We start from the raw sequence: 22,524 nt of genomic DNA, 5'->3' as shown, positions 1-22,524 counted from the left end.
CTACTTTAATATAACTTTATGTTATTGATTCAATAAAGTCTTCCTTTCAATGGACATTGAAATCCTTTCAATGGAAAATTCCATAAATCCTTTCAATGGAAAATTCCATGAAAGTAAAAAAAGAGCAGGGGGGGGGGAAAGCAAAAAAAAAAAAAAAAGAAAAAGAAAAAAGAAAAAGAAAAAAAGGAGGGGGGCTTTCATTATGGTACCTAACATACCAGCAAGACATATTATGCTTTCTTTCCACATTATCCTAACATAAGCTTTTTAAATCTTTTTGCAGGAAATTGCCATTTATTACTTAAGGTTTTCATGCTTACAAGTGACAAAACAGAACTCAAAGTAACTTAAGCAAAAACACTGAAGCAAAATAATAAAATGTTGAACAAATACACACATAAAGAGAATTCTTGATTGGCTTACATAGCTGAGTTTCACTGTCTATCTAGATGCAAGGTTTCAAAGGATGCTGTGATAGCCTTCCTTTTTCTCTTCTAATGGATGGGCTTTCTCCATGCAGCAGGTAAGATTGCTGCCAGCCATCTCCGATTGCTTCTTACCAGCTGGCATCCCTGCTAGGCAAAGAAATTCTTTCCTGATCATTTTGGCAGAAAAGTGGCTGTGAGGACTCAACTGGTATAGCTAGGGTTAGACCCGATCTCTGGGTATCACTGGATGTGGAATGCTTTACGTGGCTTGGGCTGAGTCATGTACCCATTTTTGAGGCTGGGAGACTGTAGGCCCCTCCACCTGAAACATCCAGAATAGATACCTATAAGGGATGTATAGCGGTGCAGCTATTAGTCTGCAAACAGAGGATCAGGTTCATTAATTGTTTGCATATGTAATTTAATCATCTTCGAGATTACAGTACAGAGTGTAGTAAAGTGGCATGGAAAGGGTATTTCATCACTTTGAAGATCCTGAATACTTTTGGAATCAGGGTACCTGAAGAAGCCTGCCCATCAGACCAGCTTCTTTTTATACCTTTTTTCAGTTGTTTGAGGCACAGTTTATGTTTACAAGCTACACTCGATCTGTTTGTACCTTTAGGCAGCTGTTCTTATAGAGGTCATACCCTAGACAAACACTCTTCAGTAAAAACTCATTAATTCTATTAGAGTTCCCCAGGGAAGAGATTCTATTAGCAACAGAAAGGAAAATGGATACTGGGTAGGCAGCTATAACAGATGTCAACAGCATTTCCCCTCACATCAACACAGCGTTTATATACATATATGATTATATATAATACATGCGTACATATATACTATATATAGACACACACATATATATATGTATACATAATGCATAGGTATGGATGTACAGATTTTTATATATTTATTATAAGTGCCCCAAAGATTTATATACATATATATCTTTATTTAATACATGTGATTTTTAAAGATTGCTTGCTTTTGCCACATGCAAAGTTGAAAATCCCTTCATCCTTACTGCATATATAAGGCGACTTAAAAGTCCCATTCAGTTACTGCACCCAATTTCAAGTTGATACTTCTGAAGGATGTACATTTCCCTTTGGTTAGTTCAAATGAAGATTAACAACTTTAATTTACTGATAAGCCCATCTAGCAAAACTGGAACAAAAGCTTCCTTTTGGAAAAGGGAGGAGGAGTATAGCAGAGAGGTCTCCAGTCCACGGCATGGACCCTGTGCCCTTGGATGGGAGAACAGAGACTGGCAGGGGAGTGAGTTTCTTGGCCAGCCAATCCTGTGTTCCCAGGTCTGCTCCCTGAGGCGAGCTCTTTTTCCCTTGTATACAAAGGTGGTTTGGCAGGATTCCTCTTCTCGGGAATGTTCTGTTTTAGCAATTCCTATGAAGGTCGGTGCAGAAACCTCGAGGAGGCCTTAGGTTGGAGCAGGCAGAGATTTCTGCTTACCGGTTTGGGTTTTGTCTGGTTCTTCGGGACTCCTAATGCCCTACCTGACTGCTGACTGAGTTGTGTTCTTGAGACGAAGGGTTAGAAACCAAAGCCAGGATATGCAACTTGAATCGGAACTCTGTAATTTCCACCTTTTGTCACCTAACTTCTACCGTTACCCTCTGCCTGAGGTTATGTTGGCCTGCTGATACGAACCAGTGGGCTATGGTGCTGGGCTATCAGCTCTGTAGTACCTGGCCTCCAACTCACGGGATGACGCTATGTACAGACGGTTCTTCCCTGTGTGGGGCTGGGAATGCTCACCAAGTGCTTGGGGGCACTTAAAAACCAGGCTTCACTCCATTCTCTGGCTTTTCCTGTATTCCCATCTTATTTTCCTCTGTTCTTCCTGATTCCTTTTGTTTCTATTAACTTTAAATAACTTGGGTCAGGGGTGCCTGGGTGGCTCAGTGGGTTAAAGCCTCTGCCTTCGGCTCAGGTCATGATCCCAGGGTCCTGGGATCGAGCCCCACATCGGGCTCTCTGCTCAGCAGGGAGCCTGCTTCCTCCTCTTTCTGCCTGCCTCTCTGCCTACTTGTGATCTCTGTCTGTCCAATAAATAAATAAAATCTTTAAAAAAATAAAATAAAATAAAATAAATAACTTGGGTCAGAACATTCCACTTTTTCATTCCCCTGTGGTCCATGATTATCTGACTCTCGACCATCATGAATGTCTGGCCTCTGGCAAGAAGGACTTCATCTTATCATGGCTGCATGCTGTTTCTGTTTCCAGGTGTGTCTGCTATTAGGTATGTACCTTTTTTTAAGATTTGACTAAAGACCACAAGAAATGACAAACGCACTCTGACATCTTGATGTTTTTTCCTGACTCCTGATGCTCTAATCTCAGTGGCAACATGGCCATGGCCATGTCACAAGACACAAGTAGCTTGTACATCAGCTGACATAAACACAGTGTAAGACTTGCCACCTTCCAAAATGAGGATAGAAGGATATTCTTCGTCCTTCACTTAGTTGGAATAATTTCATCTTAGTTGGAATAATTACATATTTTGGTGTTTATCATTTATAACATCCCTCTCTTAATACCAGTTTTGGCTAACCAGGACTCTTGGATTCAAGTGACAGAACTTTTTTTTTTTTTTTTTTAAGATTTTAGTTACTTATTTGACAGAGACAGAGAAAGAGAGAGAATGAGCAGGGAGAGTGGCAGGCAGAGGGAGAAGGAGAGGTAGGCTCCCTGCTGAGCAGGGAGCCCAACATGGGGCTCCATCCCAGGACCTGAGCCTAAGGCAGCTGCTTAGCCGACTGAACTACCCAGGTGCCTCAGAGCTTATTTTAAAAGAGAAGGAAAAGTGAACATATGTAATGGCACTTGTGGCTTCAGGCACGGTTGAATCTGAGGGCTCAAATCATGTCAGGTTATCAAGTTGCTATCTTTGTATTCTTCTGATCGGACATCTTCCTGTGATGGGACAAATGGCCCCCAGCACCTCCAGACTCATATCCTATGAACAAAAAGAAAGTCTTTCCAAATAGTTTTAATAAAATAATCCTCAGAGGATCTGACTGGTTCAGCTTGTGTCAGTTGTCAATACACAGTTACTTACTGTGACCAGAAATAAAAGATGATTTGATTGACCAGGTTGAGATAGATACAGACCCTATAGCTTGGGAGAGGATGGAGGGTTAGCCCCATTTGAGTAGCATGGAATAGATTTTGTGAGGAAAAAGGATGTCTGATCCCAGAAGAAGTGGGAGGAGGTTTGTGAATAGCAAAAACAGCATATGTTCACTACATGTATATTAGTAAGTGTGTGTGAAATATTCTTTGCTATATAAAGTTCAGATTATACCAAATTATTCTGAAAGACAAAATAATTTACTGTGATATTGTCACATAATCAGTTTTATCATATTACTTGCAACTGAGCATTCTAATTGATAGATATATTTTAATGATCTCTTAGTGTCTAGCTCACAATGATAAAACCCTGTCATTGGTGTACGGGACATTGCCCCCTTTACTCACTAGGTCAGGGGACAGGCAGGAGAGAAATACTGACTTCATTTAAAGCCTCATCTCATTAAGACATACATTTAAATAATGTTGGTATAGAATATATCTGACTTTTATGCCACTTGAAATGATGTATGATCTTTCAAAAGACTATAGCTCTGATTTTGGTTGTGTTATTACAAAACACACTTTACTAAAATAGTTTTTTTTTTTTTAATTAGGAATTGTATTCAATTGCTAGGACCTAAAATGGTTTTTACCAAAATAGAGGTTTATTTCCCATTATAGCAAAGCACCTTTTGAGGCACTCTTAGAGTGTATGGGGTTCCACAATGTCCACATTGTCTTGGGCTTCCTCTATCTCTATGTCTTGGCAATCTTGGCACACAGCTTCTATCCTCAATATAGCTTCCTGCTCACGAGCTGGTCACTGCCACTCTGGCCATAATTTCTCAGGAAAAAAGTGATAGAAGAAAAGGAAGAAATATGCATTCCAGATTAGAGAGCTCCCTTTATTTTCTGGAATGCCCACCTAGTAGCATTTACTTGCAGTTAATTGGATATCTTATCAACAATGGGAATGGGACATATAGTTTTGTATCTGGGAGCATTGCTGCTTCCTAAAATACAGGGACCCTTTACTAATGGAGAAATCAAGAATGGATATTAATTCCACAAGCGGTAGTTTCAGCATTAGCATTTTTAACTTGATGCATCTTAAGCGCAATCATATAACCCACCACAGCTTCTATATAGTAAAATTTGATGAAAAATCAGTAAAAGTCATAGGCTTATGCACTTTCGTTAATTTCTCTATAACCTGAAAATATTATATAAATTACTATCAACACTAGAATTTTATGCCTGAAATTATTTGTCTCTCAATATTAATATTGGACAAAAGAATCTAAACTTTAATTCACTAAGAAGGAAACCATGATTTAAGAGACTCTTAATGTCCGGAAACAAACTGAGGGTTGCTAGAGGGGGTGGCTAGGTTACGGACATTGGGGAGGGTATGTGCTATGGTGAGTGCTGTGAATTGTGTAAGACTGAGGATTCACAGACCTGTACCCCTGAAACAAATAATATATTATATGTTACTATAATTAGTTAATTAATTTTTAAAAGAAGGAAGCCATTATAAAGTTTGAATGAGCCTTGAGCTTTACAACAGGTAAGTAATTTAGCAAGACAGGTGTAACATTTTTAAGAAATGGAATAAACTTCATTTTAAACCATCCAGAGTGAATCATATTTAAGGAATTTCAGGGACCAAAAAAAAAAAGGTAGCTCATGAGTCAGAACCAGAGTTAGTGTTAAACAGTCCTGTTAGTCAGTATCTGAAACATTTCCACCTGCTTCCACAAAGATGAGGACTTTAGAACAGAATGATTACTTCTGTTGGCAGAGTTCTGGTAAGTGCATTAGTGAACTCATCATAATGGGGCCAGTTGAGGTTAGTACAAGACTTCTCCAAGGGAAGCTATCTAAAACCTAATTTTGCCAATTGGGACAGTTACAGCTGATTAGATTCCAGGTAGAAAAACAAAAAAGGATTTACACAGTTGTCTGAGGGCAACTCATGGAAAAAATAGGGTTCCTAAGCGTGAGTGACGTGCTTTGGAGTCTTCGGTACTCTGAGCCATAATATATTAAACTATATCAAAAATTTAATCATGATTAGAATTAGGAGACAATGGTAGAGAGTTGCCTGAAATTTTATATGCCCTATCATTTTCATTTTTTGCTGACCTAGAAGAGGATTTATGTGATATAAATTAGGTATTCATTGGTATTCCCCTTGATATACAGCCTACTAATCAAGTCAGGCATTTTTTTCTTTCTTTTTTTTTTTCTTTTGCTTCTCAGAAATTTTTATTAAAATAGGAATAGAATGAATAAAGCCCATATCTGTTCACACATGCAATAGCAGGAATTAAGGTATTCACCAGTTAACATGAGTTGTAGGGAGAAGCCTATTTAAAGAAGCAATTAGGGGTGAATGTAAAAATTATTTAATCAAAAAAAATTCCTTTATCAACAAAACATATCTTAGGTTCCTTAAGTCCTATATTTAGTGGTCCCACTAATAGGTTTAAGCAAAATTAAGAGCTGCTTTGTAAAGGAGCAGTATGAAGATAAAGTGGCCACTTTATTTATTTTTTTTTATAAAGATTTTTATTTATTTATTTCACAGAGAGAGATCACAAGTAGGCAGAGAGGCAGGCAGAGAGAGAGAGAGAGGAGGAAGCAGGTTCTCCGCCGAGCAGAGAGCCCGATGCGGGACTCGATCCCAGGACCCTGAGATCATGACCTGAGCCGAAGGCAGCAGCTTAACCCACTGAGCCACCCAGGCGCCCCTAAAGTGGCCACTTTAAAGATCATCAAACCTACTTTTTCAAAATTTTAAGCTAAGAGGAGCTGTCTTTGTGTAGTATATTTAATTAAAAATGAAAATAGAAATATTCATTCCTCTGGCAAGATTTTAGGTCTGTGAGTAAAGCTGGTTATCTTTTAATGTCCTGCAATTATCACTAGGGAGGTAAACTTTGAGAAATATTCAACTGGGGTCCAGATTGTATATGTATAAAGATTTAATAGTCTTACCTATTACTATCAGGCACATAGACAAAAGATGTTATATTGAAATTAAATAGGTTTAGACTGTGGCAGGAGTTTTATTTTACTAGCAGAAAAGACTCCAAATGGGAAGAAACTAATTTTCGTTGTGAAGTTGGAATAATGAAGCCCCCATGATGCATTTGAAAGGTCATAAAAGATAAGTTCTAAACCAGGCTCTGACATTCACTTGCTGTGTGACTTTGGACATGATACTTGGCACCACAATAGTCACGGCCAAAAAGACAAACTACCCAATTTTACAAGTATCAAGTAATATAAACAGAGAATTCATTAAAAAATAAATAAAAACACATCTAGGATGTTGGGGTGACTCGGTGGCTCAGTGGGTTAAAGCCTTCGGGTCAGGTCGTGATCCTAGGGTCCTGTGATTGAGCCACACATTGGGCTCTCGCCTCACCAGGGAGCCTGTTTCCTCCTCTCTCTCTCTGCCTGTCTCTCCGCCAACTTGTGATCTCCGTCTGTCAAATAAATAATAAATAAATAAATAAATAAATAAAAACACAAATAGACATGAGATGCTCAACTTCATAACAATTGGAGAACTGCAAATTAAAATTAAAACAGGACAAATTATTTCCATTTTTACTTTGCTGTAAGAGTGACAAAATGGCCCAGAGAGTTGTCCATCAGACTGGGTCCTAATGTAAACACGGAGACATGGAGGGCAGCCGTAGCTGACCACAATGGACATATAGCAGGAGCTATAAAGAATACACCCTTGTAAATTTTGGCCGTATGAGGTTGTTTATCACTGTAGCATAACATAGCCTAAAATTTTGGCGATATGAGATTGTTTATTATTGTAGCATAACTTAGCCTACCTTGACACAGAAATTAAGGTCTGAACAACAAAATAAACTAATCTAGTGTTAATGGCTTCAAAGCCAGGTTATGGGTAGAAAGGAAGAGTTACTGAAGGTTGTTTACATGGTAAATGTTCTGAAATGGTGAGATACTTTATAAAAACTGTGGCCTCTAGTAATTTAAAGGACAAATAATGTTCCTAATGAGCTCATTGCTCTTGGCCAAGAAATTGGGAAACAGTATCATGTGTCTCAATTGCTACTGACTGCATTTGATAAGGTGCATTTGACCAAAAGCTCAGACAATATTGGCCAGTTTGCAAGAAGAAATGAAAGGAAATAGGGAAAGACAAGACAGTTAGGAACTTGCAGGTTTGAAAGATATAAGTGATTCTCATGTATAACCCATGAATGATAAAATTGAGACAGTCTTTGTATGACAAAGGGAGACAATGAAAATTCAGCTAGGTACAAGTCGAGCATATGGCCATTATATCCTTTGTTAAAACCCTTGAACTGATCAATGTGACACCTAGTAATTGCCTCTTGCATTGAACAAATGGCCCAGGGGAAAGAGACAAAGTGTGTGGCGCACCAAGGGGGCATGATAGGCTCAAATACCTAGACTGAATGCAGAAAGAGAGGCATGTCTATTGACAAGCAGAGTTGCTGGAATCAAGTAGATGAGAAGCCAGCTACATTTCTGAGTGAGTGGTACTGTCAAAAAACCCCCATCATCTGGATGAGAAGAAACTGATTTCCTGAGACTTGGGCCCCTATATTTCTGTGGGTAAAAAGTGACTAAGACTATACTTCAGCTCCCTGTGAAAGTATGAGCCCCAATATTCTCTTCAGATGTAGCCAAGAAAGATAACAGAAAGGGAGACTTCTCAGAGGGCAAAATTAACACCAAGGAGAATAATGAATTTCAGAACCATTCCCAGGGTTGCAATCAGAGAATTGTTAAGGAACATTCCGCAAGTGGTTAGGGGCTACTTACAACTTCTCAATGCTATCTCAAACTTTTATGGACCAGTGACTGCTGTAGCTCTCATTCTTTCCTCTTCTGAATGAAAATACTTATTATAGTTATCCTGATCCTGCCTACACATAGAATACTGAATGAGTATGGGCTGGATAACTTGTTAATAGGTCTCCCAACCAATGTAAAGCCCATCATGAGCCCCAGAATTTTGAACCTGATGCTGTGAGTAGTAGGATTATCTCCTGTGGGAAGTGGGTAAATGTGTTCTGTATGTGGGAGCTTAGAGAAGTGAATATTTGTGGTAATTGATATCCATTCCTGAAAGCAGATTATATTGTCCCAACCGACTAATGTCAGCCTTATATATATGACTTTCCTTGGTCCATGAAAAGAAGCAACATGAATGGAACCACCACTGAGTTTGATGGACATAATGTACAGGCAAGAAATAAACATTTGGAGACATTTGTTACTGCAGCATAACTGGGCTATCCTGACTGATATATATTCATTAATTTATTTATTCAACACTCACTAAGTAATTACCATATGCCAGGTACTTAAAATACAAAGATGTGGTCAGAGCAAAATAATGGCAGTAGAGTGAAAGGGCAACTAATTATACCTGATCTGAGTGCAAAATACATGCAGAGATTTCAGGATACAGTTGCTTAGGATTAATCATGGCAAATTTGTCTATGTGTATTTTTTAAACTGTGGGGAGCAAGGAGGGGTGGGGAGTACTATGACCTATGTAGTATGACTTTTAGATGTGTATTGTCTATCAAAAGTTCATGTTTTAGACTTGAAATAAAGGTTCACTGCACCAATAAGAAAAAAGAAAAAAAGGAAAAAGAAAGAAAAAAGGAAAATGCAAAAGCATCCTCAAAGCCCTGGTAGCCTTTGTTGTTGCTATTTTTAGCCTGTCCTGCTTCTGTCAGACTGGGTCAGAGCTGAATGCCTGGGGCAAGATGGCGTCCTTGGCAGAAGCAAGTTAGGGCGGTAGGGGTGTTTTTAAAAAGCTGCATCTAAAGAACGCAGGGTGTGTAATGGGGTAATTCTTACTTTTGAGGGGACTATGATGTGAGCTCTTAAATGTCAAAAGACTTTGAATTGGAAAGATAACCACAAATGCCCTTGATCAAGTGAACATAGCACCAGTGGCCACCGCGGCCTTTCCTTCAGAGCATGCTAGTCTGGGCACTGGAGTGCACATTCTGTAAAGGTCAGTGCTCACCAGATCTTAATTTGGGAAGATCACCTAGGCATCGCAATGTCTTAGAGTTCAATTTAAGTGACTAGGTCAGAAGCAAATCCTAAACTGTACATAAAAGGAATATCTCACAAAGATGAGAAGGATTAATCTTGATTCTTGGCTTCTTATAGTCATTACACAGAATTGCTAATTAATTGTGATACAATCTTCCAAAAAGGCACTGCTTTGTTCTTTTCTCTTATGTTTTCATTAAAGAATCAGGATGACTATCATATAGTTTCTTGAATCCAGGTGAAGGGTGAAGACGTGTAGTTTAATATTCTCAGACAGAAGGCTTCCCGTATTTAGCACTGCTGGGTGGAATCTGCTGCTAAGGTCCCAAGGTCCATGCCAGATGGTCAGAGGTAGACTCAGTCATCATCCCATATTCCTCATCTGTACCCTGACTTTTCCAAAACTGGCCATCTGCACGAAATAACACATTTTCCTAGTCAGTCTTTTGTAATTATCAGTTCCACTTTTTATATAACAGGTAGTGTCCTGAGACAGCACATGAGTCTGAATTTTGCAAGTTCAAACTGTCTAAACCATAAGGTTTCTTTCTTCAGCTGGTTCTGAAGAACCCAAGTCTTTACCAACAGGTCATGCAAATCCAAACTGCAACAGATATTAGACGTTTCTCTTACATTTCTTTTTTAACTCCCACATAGAAAGCCATCCTTTTCACATTTCTTTCTAATTAGAACATGATGCAAACTTGGGTTACTGAGTTGGCTCACTGATTCTGTTAAATAACTTACTACTTTGGCTATTGAATAAGGAGTTTTGCTTTTGAAAACCATTATTAAGTTCTAAAAGTTTTGTGTCTATCTTTCCTAATTTTTCCTAAGGTAATTGTTAATCAAAGTCATTGAGTCACTGTACTCTATTGCAAGGGTTTCTCTACTTAGGAAAATCTTTGGGCTGAGATTAATTTTCAAGAGTTAAAGCTACTCTGACTGCAATCATGAGTGTACACTAGATGCGTTTATGGAGTCAATATATGCCATGAGTCCTCTACACCCAACGACCTGTTCAACATTATACCATTCCTTGTAGGAGGCTAAGGCACAGACTGTTAGCTATTTTACTGTGATGTAGAAGAGCCTTAGAAAACCTCTGGATCCAAGAGGGCAAATTTCCATGCTCATTATTAAAGGTGGTGTAATTATATTGGCATATTTCAAGCTTTTTCCAAAAGCTTGGAAAATAAATATCACTAAAAAATAGTGATATTGGACAAAGTAACATTTTTGTCACACCATCTTCTAAACACTTTGCATGTTTTATCTATTTGATCTTCACAATTTGGGGTCTTCTTCTTAGCCCCATTTTTAAATAAAGAAATGGGATACCAAAACAGTAGGTTACAGGTTTAATTAGTGGCAGATCCCTGACAGAAGGTGATAAAAGGCATGCTTTCAATTCATCGAACCAGTGGTTTATAAATATGTTGTGGAGTTGTAAAATATATGTAAATTGTGAAAAAGGCATCATGCAACCCTTAACTATAGAGAACAAACTGAGGGTTGCTGAAAGGAGGTGGGTGGGGGATGGGCTGAATGGGTGATGGGTATTAAGGAGGGTGCTTACTGCGATGAGCACTGGGTGTTGTCTGTAAGTGATGAATCACTAGATTCTGCTCCTGAAACTAATACTACACTATATGTTAACTAACTTGAATTTAAATAAAATCTTGGAGAAAAAAGAAAAAGGCATCATGCAAATGTCAGCATTTTTTTAAAGAGGTTTGAAATATTATATAAATCTATTCAAGCCTTTTTTGTCATATTTATGCACGAGTGTGTCTATCATTTTTTACTCTATGGGATTACATTTAAGACTAGAAGCCAGGACTCTGTACTTTAAATCTTTCTAGTATTTAGTAAGGAAATATTCAAAAGAAGTTGCATAGAAATTAACACTCTAATTTGCTTCTGTTCATTCACAAGGGAAATGAAATTATTTTCCAAAGTCTGGATAAAGGATAACATATAAGAGGCAGTAACTCAGGATAGATAGCCCTGAATAACAGGTTTTAACGACTAAGTTGCATTCTTAGAAAGCATGACTGTGACCGACCTAGAAATCTGTACAAATAATCTGTGGCTCGCTTTACCAAGAGATATAATTAAAGATGTAAGTCCTTTAAGTAACAGAGTGCTACTTTTCTGTACCATGAACTGTATGTTATGGATGCAGCTGTATAAACAGTTGTATAAACACATGCGTGTGTTGTTTTCTGCTATTCATAAAAAATATGTCTACAGCTCAATTCAGTGAACAGATTAAAACAGGGCAAGCCACAAAATGCTGAATGTAACCATTGATGATGTATTTCCTTACAAAGCTGGATTGCCCTCTTATCTAAAAAGACCTGGTTATGTAATCTGTCCTAACCTTTCTAGTGGGATGAAGGAAGATCCTGTTCCACAGTTGGCCTGGAGGGTATTTTTTCTCTTTCCTTTTCTGCCTCTTTGCTGAACGATTCCAGCCAGTTAAGCATTTCTCAGTGTATACATTAATGTTAGGTAGAATTCTGAGAGATTTTAATATCTCTCACCATACAACTCACTCATCTGTCTGTGCAGTGCACCCACGCGCGCACGCGCACACACACACACACGCTCACGATCAGAGTACCTTAAGAGCCATAAGTTTTCATAACACCCTCATGGGGAAACATTATACTCTAGTGATTAAGAAAAGGGCTCTGGAGTACAGTGTCCTGAGTGTGAACCCTGTGACTGACTTGGGAACCTTGAGCACACCATTCAATCCTTTGACTCTTCAATTTCCTCATATCTAAAGTTGAAAAGTCAGTAATCATGGTCATCTTAAATGATTTTAACTAACACGTTCCAAGCATTTACCAGGTACTGTGCCAGGTACTGTTCTAATCACTTGACATACACTAAATCATTTAATCTCTACCATAGCTCTAAGAAGTAAGTATTATTATTAGTAGTAGTAGTATTTCCCCATTTTAGATAGAGAAATAAGCAAAGGCACAAAGAAATTAATGTATTCAATTTTACACAAGATAACTGTTTTGTCTTTATTTCAAATATTGATATTTTCTTCATCAGTGATTTATTTGGATTACTTTTGATTTTTAAAAATATAACATTAAAATATAGTTCATCTTGATAATTGAATTTTTTGTTGCCCCCTTAAATTTTGTACCTGATGTGACCCACTCTGACTCTGACCTTGAATTGCTTACCTCCAAGGGTTGCCGATGCACTTAAGTACTTTGCACTGCCAGTGGTCTGTTAAATGGTAGCTGTCACTATCATTATCATTCTTTAATGTAAATAAAGAAAAAGAAGAGTTAAGTAATTTTTCTAAATAAGCACGGAATGACAGTGTGAGGAAGAATTTACCAGTTCTACTTCTCTTTACTTAATAGTATATGACTTAAAAATATGCTTTTATTGCTAGTTACTATAATTTATAAAACACTTTCTCCTTTTCCAAAAACACTCTTATAAATTATATGTAATATTATATAGGCTATCTTTTATTAGGTATGTAGTATATATATAATATATACATATAATTTGAGCTTTACAACAAGAAGATTAGATAGTCGGGAAAGTACTTTTATCTTCTTTTTAATATGTGAGAAAACAAAGACTCAGTGGGATTAAGTGGTTTCCTCAAGGGATCTGGCTGACAAGTCATGGAAAGCTTTATGTTGTCTTTTGCACCCATTTAAGGAAAATTCTTAGTGATTGCATGAGCCAGACACGCTACTGATTTACCAGCTATATACTGCCAGTTCAGAAGTTTGCCTCACACTTCTGCCTACTCCACCTCTGTTCTTCTGTAGACTAAGGCTGGAGGGGATAGAATGAATGGGGAAATACCAGCAATTACCGAAGCCCACAGATCCCTTCTTTTCTCCTTGAAAGAACCATAAATGCTTGCTGTTTTTATTCAGAGCCAGAGTAGGAAGAGTGGTGATTGTAGTTACAGTGAAATTAAAAAGTTACAATTTTTATTTCTTCCTTTGCTTTTACGTTTTCAAAGTGATCTAGCACTAGTACTATAACTTTATTTGCAGAATGATATTATTTCACCTATTTTTTTTTTTTTGAGAGAGAGAGAGATAATGAGCCAGAGCTCAAGAAGAGGGAGGAGCTGAGGCAAAGGGAGATGCAGACTCCCTGCTGAGCAGGGGTCGTGGTGCAGGACTTGATCCCAGGACCCCGGGATCATTTACCTGAGCTGAAGGCGGACACTTAACTGACTGAGCCACCCAGGAGCCCCAAATGATATTATTATTTTTTTTTCCAAATGATATTATTTTAAAGAAATCTTTGAGTTTTTAGTTTGAGGATTCTCAAGCCCCATTATTATTTACTAATATGCCTAGAAAACTTAGAAAAATTATTATTGTAATTTTATTCTGTCAAATAATTTAATTTTAAGCATTTTTATTTTCATCCTGTGTTTTATGATTAATTTGATCTTCCCCTTTCTCATTTCAAATTTTTATTATAGTTTCCTAATTATTAAGTGTAATTAACCACAGAGCAAAAGTTCATGTCTTTAATTTTCCAGAAATAACATACAGACTTGTGACTTCTGAAATCAGCCGTTCACACTTGGGCTCTAGCAAGGAAGGGGCATCTCTTTTTTTTTTTTTTTATAAATATTTTATTTATTTGACAGAAAGAAATCATAATTAGGCAGAGAGGCAGGCAGAGAGAGAGGAGGAAGCAGGTTCCCTGTGGAGCAGAGAGCCAGATGCGGGGCTCGATCCCAGAACCTTGGGATGATGAAAAGGGTCATCTCTTAGTACAAATATCTATTTCAGGGAAAATGGAAACAAACAAACAAGAAATCTAATATATAGCACCAATAAAACAGTCATGGTAAAATGCTGTTCTCACATTTTTTTCACCTAAAAAAGTTTTAATTCTGAAACCATGTATTTAAATTATTCTAACGCTATGAGATAAACTCTGTCACTCATGTATTTTAAATTCTGAGATTTTTTCTCATTATTTTCAATTAGTGTTCCTCATTTGGAAGTCAAAACACCATATTCGTGAAATATGGAGGAATTACATTTCATAACTACAGAAAAGTCAATGAACAGTTGCTATACAATATATTCTTTAAATTATCTGCCTGTTGTAATTTAACACTAGCTGCTGCTCACTGAGCATTTCTTTGATAAGAAGTGTCTCCCAGAGGCTAACAGGGCAGATCCTGGAGCTGGACTGCCTGGCTTGGCGTCTGGCAAGCTCTGTTGACAGTAGGCAAGTTACCTAATCTCTCCAAGTCTCAAATTTGTCCTTCATAAAATGGGACAATTAATACACATATCTCGGGATCTCTTAAAGGATTAAGGTATTAATTTATTAAAGCGCACAGAACTGTGTCTGGCACATCGTAAGTACCTATATACGTGAGCTCTTATTATGAAGTGGTTAGAACTGACTGTGCTTTGGGATTGCCGTAAGGCGGCTCTAAGATAGACACTGATGTTTTGTACACAAGGAAAACTCACACACTGTGAAATTTGTCTGCAGTATGGAATAATAAAAAGATGTGACTCAGCTTCTGGTATGACCACCCGCTATACCTGTGACACAGTCAACAGGTAATGACCTTACTCAGTCATTCATCCATGTGTACTTAAAACCCATATCACTATGAAAGTCCTAAAGAAATACCACTTTACAGACACAAACACACAAAAATGTTGAAGAAAATTCTTGCATCTTTTGGAAAGATTGACATGGGAAACAGCTTAAGTTAGGTCTTGTGTGATGTGTAGGACTTGGATTAAAAAAGAAATGGGACGTCAGAGCTGACAGAGAAATAGCAGTCATAAGGCAAAGGGGGGTGGTCAGTATTGTCAGTTAAAGTGTGTCTTCCTCAGACTTCATGTACAGGGACTAGCCTCATCTTTCTAAACAACACATCCTCAGTGTTTATCATGGGAATAGCCATAAAGGGTAATTAGTCAGTATTTATTAAGGGAATGAATGAGAACGAGCAATGTGTTTGGGGCACAGACCCGCAGCAGCAAAAGCAGAAAAGTCCCTCTTATAACTTGACCCCTGCACAGAATGGAAGAGAGCTACAGAAGGATCAGTAATTTCATTTACAGAAATTTATCTGACAACTCTTTTATCTTAATGGTTACCAAAATTATTTTCAACTGCATCAAATTAACTTGTAATTTATACCATAATTTTTCTTAACTCTCTCCTTTCCCCAAACATTCAAAGAATTAAAATTTGAAATCAATTAAGCAGAGCAAGTTCCCTACCCACTATACCCTAAATTGATTTTCTATTGTATAAGAAATATGTAACAGTGGAAAATACTTAAAAATTTTAACATTCTTGGGGCACCTGGGTGGCTTTTTTGGTGGCTCAGTCGGTTAAAAGGCTGCCTTTGGCTCAGATCAGGATCCCAGGGTCCTGGGATCAAGCCCCACATCTGGCTTCCAGTTCGGTGGAGAGCCTGCTTCTCCCTCTCCCTTTGCCTGCCATTCTGCCTCCTTGTGCTCTCTCTCTGTGTCAAATAAATACATAAAATCTTTTTAAAAAATTTTCAATTCAGTTTTTATTTCTATTAAATTTTTATGTACATATTTTATGTAAATTTTTATGTACATACTGTCCATTTTTTTCCTACAATTTTCCCCCCACAAGATGTGAAAAAAAAAATAGAGCAATTTCTTGAAGGTCATCAATTTAGTTACATTTTTTGCTCTCCCCAAATAATCATTTTTCATCTTTTTAAGCTAATTATTTCAGAGCTTACCACCATTTCTCCTAATAATTGTCAATATCTTCCTTCTTGCTTTTTCAGAATGGTTCATTATTTATGAACTTTTCACTGTGAAATATAAAGATTTGGCTCTTCTTGTTCATTCCACTCCTCTACTATGTCTTCCTGTAACACTTATCTCACTCCATGGACTGAATCCAGTTATATAGTAATTTTGATTGAATCAACATTCAGTTTATGTCTTATGATGACTATGTAAGTGCCATGTAGTATACCATGATCATTTTTTCTATCTTGCACAACTCACTAGCTCACCTCATAATTATATATATTTTTGTTTGAATAGTTTTTTATGTAATTAACACTAATTCAATACTAAAATTTACCACCTGCCTAGGTTGTGTAAATTTACTATGAGTACATTCAGACACTTGGGTCCTTCAAAGAGAAGGCTCTTTCTCCAGTCTGGAGTGGTTGCTGTGTGGGATCATTGACAGCAACCATTTTAGAATCCCACTTTACCGTGATCCTACAAGTGTCCTTTGCCTCTCTTGTGTTTGATCCCTTGTTTCCTAAATTCTGTATGTATCTCTTTCTTGGTTTACCTGCCCTTTTGATAAAACAGAACTTCTAGTAGATTCCTTATAAGTGCTCCAGAAAATATAAATTATTTGATATATTGCACATTTGAGAATATCTTTGCACTCACAATTAACAATTTGGCTTGAAATAGTTAAAAGTATATATTTTTCAAAATATTAAAAATATCATTCTATTGTCTTATATTTTCCAATGTAGTTTTAGAGATACTCTCCCTTATTCTTCAAATGAATTCTGTACTCTTCAGTTATTGAATTTCCTCCTTCTCTCCCTTTTTCCTTCCTTCTATATTCAATATGGAATACTTACACAAATTTGAGGACCCGTGTAAGAAAAAAATACAAAATTACATATGAAAATAAATATTACTTTGAATGAGAAAACAAATCACAACAACATATAGGTAATAAAAACCATCCAATATCAATATATAACCAAATCTAGAAAAATAACATAGTACTTTTATTCATTAGATGCCTGACACACTTCTAAAAGTTTCATTCTACATCATTTGTCTGTAAACAGTTTGATCACTACATACATAACAATAATTTTATAATGTCATTTTCTATTGTGAGGATAATTCAAATCTTTCTTTTAGTTGATCACGTTATGTTATTAATATTGGTCAGTTAGAAAAGTTTCTTTCAGATTTATAACTCATTGTAATGTCTCAAAATTTTGGGATTGTTATCAAATTTGGGATAAATGTCCCTCAATTTTCTTTCATATATGAGCTATAAAATTTCAAGGCAGTATCAAGTGTATTCCTAAAAGGAGAGGGCTTTTGACTATTCATTGAGAACTGTATTCTCTGCTTAAAATTTATGCATCTGATGGATGATGGAAGAATTTTCCACATTTCAACTTCAAGTTTCACATTTGTCACTTCTTTGTGCTAGGTGCCATAGGGTAACATTACAGTGCAGTATGATCTTTGGTCCCATACCTTTGGGTCAAGATACTGGGTAAGCCTGTATAATATTAGCTTTGAGGTAAGTCTGTTTATGGTACACAGAATATTCAGATCAGGAAGACTGCACAAGTAAATTCTTCCAATTAATAAAGAAGAGACATCAATCTCTATAAGTCCTTCACCAAATAGACATAGAGGGAATATTTCCTAACTTGTTTTATGAGATTAGTAAAAAAAAATTTTTTTAAAGATTTTATTTATTTGACAGAAAGAGAGAGAGAGATCACAAGTAGGCAGAGAGAGAGGGGGAAGCAGGCTCCCCATTGAGCAGAGAGCCTGATGCGGGGCTCAATCCAGGATCCTGAGCCAAAGGAAGAGGCTTAACCCACTGAGCCACCAGGGCACCCCTGAGATTAGTAAAATTTTTACACTGAAACCTAACAAGGGCATTGCAAGAAAGAAAAATTGCAGGCATTCTCTCATGATTTAAATATAAAATTATTTAATTATTAGCAAACCAAACCTAGAAATATATAACATGAACAAGTTAGGTTTATCCCAAGAATTCTAGGTCTAATCAAATATTGAAATCAATATACACATTAACAGAATAGAAGAGAAAAAAATCACATGACTATCTCAATAGAGGAATAACTGTCTTTGTTAAAATATAACATTTACTCATAGTAGAAAGCATTAGCAAACTAAGAAAAGAAGGAAACTTTCTTAGTATGATAATGGGCATTTATAAATTTTTTTAACTTAATTTATTTATCTGACAGAGAGAGAGAGAGAGAGTGGGCACAAGCAAGGAGAGTGGTGGGCAAAGGGAGAGGGAGAAGCAGGTTTTCCATGGAGCAAGGAATCCAACACAGGACTAGATCCCAGGGCCCTGGGGTCATGACCAGAGCCTAAGGCAGATGTTTAACCAACCAAGCCACCCAGGACCCCCCATTTATACAAATCTTAAAGCAAACATCGTGGTGAGATCTGGAATGAAATAAGAACGTCTGTTAGCCAAAATTGTACTCAAGTTCCTAACCAGTGTGATAAGGCCAGAGAAAGAAATAAAAGATATAAGGATTTTAAAAGAAGAGATAAAACATTTTATTTACAGATGACACCTTTGTGTATGTAGAAAATATGAATGAATCTAACTACAAGTCATTAGAATTAATAAGGGACTATAAAAACATTGCTAGATATAAGATCTACATATAAAAGCAATTGTATTTTTACATAATGACAACAATCAATGAGATATTAAAATTTTTAAGTATTTTATTTTATTTTATTTTATTTTATTTTTTTAAAGATTTTATTTATTTATTTGACAGACAGAGATCACAAGTAGGCAGAGAGGCAGGCAGAGAGAGAGGAAGGGAAGCAGGCTCCCTGCTGAGCAGAGAGCCCGATGCGGGGCTCGATCCCAGGACCCTGGGATCATGACCTGAGCTGAAGGCAGAGGCTTTAACCCACTGAGCCACCCAGGCGCCCCAAATTTTTTAAGTATTTTAAATGCAGAAAAATAATCCCATCAAATATCTATGAATTAAAGATGTGTAAAATCTCAACAGAGAAAACTACAAAATGTGGTTGAGAAATTATAGGTAGAATAAATTGAGGCATACACCATGTTCATGTATTAGAAGGCTCAGTATTAGGAAGTTTAGATTCCTTTCCAATCTATGAACTCAATGTAATCCCCCTTAAAAAAATCACAGTGTAAGGCAGAGAAAACTGAGGAAGAAATCAGAGACAAACCATGAGAGACTTTTGACTCTGGGAAACAAACTGAGGGTTGCAGAAGGGGAGGTGAATGGGGGGATGGGGTAACCAGGTGATGGGGATTAAGGAGGGCACGTGATGTAATGAGTGCTGGGTGTTATACGCAACTAATGGATTCATGAACACTACATCAAAAGGAAATGGTGTGCTATATATTGGCTAATTGAATTTAAATAAAAATAAATAAATAAAATCTGAAAATAAATTTCTTCCACCTCTTGTATCATTGACTGACTAGCTGGGTAAATGTGGACAAGTTAATTTCTGTGTCTGAGTTTCCTCAACAGTAAAATGGACCAGAAATAGGACCTACCTCATGGGCTGAAGCTAAGTTACCATAAGAGCAGCCACAGTACCCTTATGGTTTTGTAAATTTGCAAAAGTAAGATATATAAAGCACCACTGACAACCAAAGTCACAATTAAACATAAAACCTTCGATGTTCCAGTTATTTATCCATACATAATACCTCCTTCTTCATAAAATGGCACCTGAAAAGCAACTTTTTTAAATAAGAATTTCTTTTTTAAAAAGAATTTCTTTTAGTGATTATAAAATCAGAGAAGGAATTTTAATTTGGGGAAACAACTCCTCTAACGTCTAAGGCAGCTTGGATGAAATAACTCTGCCACCCATGTAGTCCTATCTTTTCAGTGAGAAGATGGCTCTAACCTCCCAAATGCACTGTCTCTCACTTGACTAGTGCCCTGGGAGCTCTGTGGATCTTGTCAACGTCCCATCTTTCCTACTGACTGCTCCTTCTCTCTTGAGATGTGGTCACTTTCTTTAGATGCAGTCAAAGTCTGCATTGGCTAAAGTCACATTGTGTCTTTAGACCCAGAGCATTTTGTCTTCTTTCATTATGTGCTGATTTAATTAGGCCATTTATCAGAATTCCCTGACACCTGACTGACAGAGTCCACAAAGCACTGTGGAATTCTCTACAAATCCACAAGCATTCAGCCAGCCCCTGTGTAGACAATCTTTGATAAAGTGCAGCTTTTCTCAACTTAATTCCCATTTTAATATAGAAGGTATGTATGTTGGAAATGCTAGAAATTGTTTTAATTATAGTTAGGAAGTTTGCTTTCAAGTATCATTTATAACTTCCTTTAAAAGATATCATCATGTTGATCATAATGATGCAGATATACAAAGCAGCCTTTATAGGTTGCAGAGAAAGGGTACGGATCCAGCAAAGACAAGAAGAGTTAGGCGCACAAATTATACCATCAGCATGGCAGAGACAAAGGACTTGCCATTTTATTCTACCCATGCTGCTTTTAAGACAATGGTCCAGTGCCAAAAGAAACGTACACACTGGGCTGTGGGAAGATATGGTCATCCCTCCTTAAGTCAGTCCCAGAGACAGTGGATTCCACCTTCTCTTCTTTGCCATCTATTGCCTCTGTCACACACAAATTGGCTCAAAGCTTTTAAAAATCTAAATTATCTCTATCCTACAGATGGAACGAAGTCTGTGGTTTGTTCCTTAAGTGAAACCAATTCTATGTGACAATGTACTTACATCTTATTTTATTATTATTATTTACCTCTCAAAGATTATTCATTCATGTTAATGTTTCAAGAGCGGTTAGCAAATTTGTGCTCCCTTTACTCAAACTAAGTTTTGTTTTCTGAGTTTCACCTTTGACCCCTCTCAGTCTTTTAGAGTACAGACCAATGAGTTATCAAGTTTTGTGAGACACTATCATCTGTCTGCTACAGGGAGAAATGCATGATAACTCTATTAAAGAATTTTAGGAAGTTTAAAGAGGGAAAATGTAACTAATAACTGGTAACTTTTTTTTTTTAATATGGAACGCTTCATGAATTTGTGTGTCATCCTTGCGCAGGGGTCATGCTAATCTTCTCTGTATGGTTCCAATTTTAATATGTGTGCTGCTAAAGTGAGCACAATAATTAGTGACTTTTTAAAATACAACATAGAAAGTGAGCAGGTGCCTGATAATATTGGGGGAGGATGATTGTATCCCTTTCTAAGAAATCACCACAAACTTAGTGGTTTAAAACAACACAAGTGTATTATCTAAGTTTCTGTAGGTAGACACTGAGGCATGGAAAAGCTGGATTCTCTACTCAAGGTCTCATCAGGCTGAAATCAAGAGTTGTGATTTTCATAAGGGGCCTGGGGTCTCTGTAGTGGTTGGAAAGGTTCATTTTCTTATGGTTGTAGGACTGAGGTCCCCATTTTCCCAGTAGCCTTTGCTAGAGATCTTCATTCCTAGAAGCTGCCTGCACTTGGCTACATGGCCTCTGAGGGCAGTTCATGCAAGGAGGTTTGATTTCCTCTGGGCTAGCCAGAGCCCTTGTCTTTGATTTTCTCTTTGTGACCAACCAGGAAAACTCTCTCATCAAGACAGGCTCACCCAGGATAACCTCCTGGTCCTAATGTCAAAGATCTGAGAACTTAATTAAATCTGAAAATTCCCTTCATTTGGTACGTAAATTGATGTTTAATTGAACCACTGGGGGAAAGTGTGAGTATATCAGGGGCCTGAAATCTTGGGGAATTCTTAGATTCTGCTTACCAAAATGAGCTAGGAAGAAATGGAGATCTCCTTAATGCTACACATTTACAGTATAGAGAGAATGAGCTTATTCTGACTGGTCATCTAAATGATGGAGGTCATGGTCTATAAGTTACCTCTCAGTAGAGGTTTGTGGGCCAAGAAAATTTCCTTCCCAATGGTCTTACCCATTTCCTTTCCACTAATGGCAAGTTTTATGCAGAAACCCATACCTACAATGAAAATAGGGTCTTTAACTTTAACTTAACTTTAATTTTAACTTTAACTTCTGAAGTTGATATGAATTGTGTAGAT

The 22,524-nt window shown here is 37.1% G+C and overlaps 1 non-coding gene across 1 annotated transcript; it reads right to left on the bottom strand.

Moving 5' to 3' along the window:
- Positions 1-21,489: 21,489 nt before the first annotated feature.
- Positions 21,490-21,596, bottom strand: LOC125099444 (U6 spliceosomal RNA). Its single transcript, XR_007127171.1, has one exon. It is a non-coding gene; the product is annotated as a U6 spliceosomal RNA (small nuclear RNA).
- Positions 21,597-22,524: the final 928 nt, after the last annotated feature.

Source organism: Lutra lutra, chromosome 4, assembly GCF_902655055.1.
Source record: "Lutra lutra chromosome 4, mLutLut1.2, whole genome shotgun sequence".
Classification (NCBI taxonomy): Eukaryota; Metazoa; Chordata; class Mammalia; order Carnivora; family Mustelidae; genus Lutra; species Lutra lutra.
This window is presented reverse-complemented; position numbering and strand designations above follow the sequence as displayed.